Raw genomic sequence first — 985 nt, forward strand, 5'->3', positions numbered from 1 at the left:
GAACAAATGAGATCGTTGACTTGGCAAACAGGGGCAGGAGTGCAATAATCCGACTGCACAGGTTGTATCGGCGTGGCTAATGGATTTTTTATTCCCAATGCCATCTCTTTTAGCCTCTGGTTCATTGTAACCATCTCTTTTTCCATCGAGGTCGCAATGTCCAGAGCCAAAACTCCAGCTGGATCTTGCTTCTTTGGTGCTACCCTAGATCTTTGCGAACACCATAGTTCGTCGTGTGAAGCTAAGTCATTTAGGATGTCAACTATCTCGTTGAATGTCTTCTTTGTAAAGGCTCCGTTGGCAGCATTGTTTAGCATCATCTTAGTAGGATGATCTAAGCCTCTAAAGAAATGTTCTATCTGGATGCATGCCGGCAAGCCATGGTTCGGACATTTCCTGATTAGTTCTTTAAATCTCTCCCACGCCTCGTGAACAGGTTCACGATCATATTGTCTAAAGGAGATGATCTCCTCTCTGATATCAGCGTGGCGAGTAGGTGGAAAGAATTTTGTTAAGAACTTCTCCACTAACGACCCCCATGTGGTGATGGATCCCGGTGGAAATGCATTGAGCCATGCTCTAGCTTGGTCCTTCAAAGAAAATGGAAAAGGTGTTAGTCTTAGAGCATCGTCTGTTATACCAGGTAATCGAAATGCATTTGCAATTTGAATGAATGATTTCAGATGATCATGTGGATCCTCATGTTCCTGCCCTCCAAAATGTCCAATTGTCTGCAACATTTGGAACATCATTGGTTTAAGCTCAAAGTTTGCGTGGGCTGGAATAGGGTTGACTATCCCTGAATCAAAGTTCTGAAAAGCCGTGGCGGCATATTCTCGCATTGCCACGTCTCTGTTGTCCGCCATCTGGATATGGTTGAATTCATCATTTCTCGCATGATCCCTCATATTACCGTTAACAGCAAGTGGATCAACCGGATCACGAGGTGGAATATCTGCCATTGATGTGCTCGTACTCTCTACCT

General features: G+C 44.4%; 1 non-coding gene across 1 annotated transcript; it reads left to right on the top strand.

The window, feature by feature from the left end:
* The first annotated feature begins 375 nt into the window (after positions 1–375).
* Positions 376–482, top strand: LOC148213183 (small nucleolar RNA R71). Its single transcript, XR_015793027.1, has one exon. It is a non-coding gene; the product is annotated as a small nucleolar RNA R71 (small nucleolar RNA).
* The last annotated feature ends 503 nt before the right edge of the window (positions 483–985 follow it).

The sequence above is a fragment of the Momordica charantia genome (assembly GCF_013281855.1).
Source record: "Momordica charantia cultivar OHB3-1 chromosome 1 unlocalized genomic scaffold, Mcharantia_2.0 BLBB01000001.1, whole genome shotgun sequence".
In the NCBI taxonomy this organism is placed as follows: domain Eukaryota; kingdom Viridiplantae; phylum Streptophyta; class Magnoliopsida; order Cucurbitales; family Cucurbitaceae; genus Momordica; species Momordica charantia.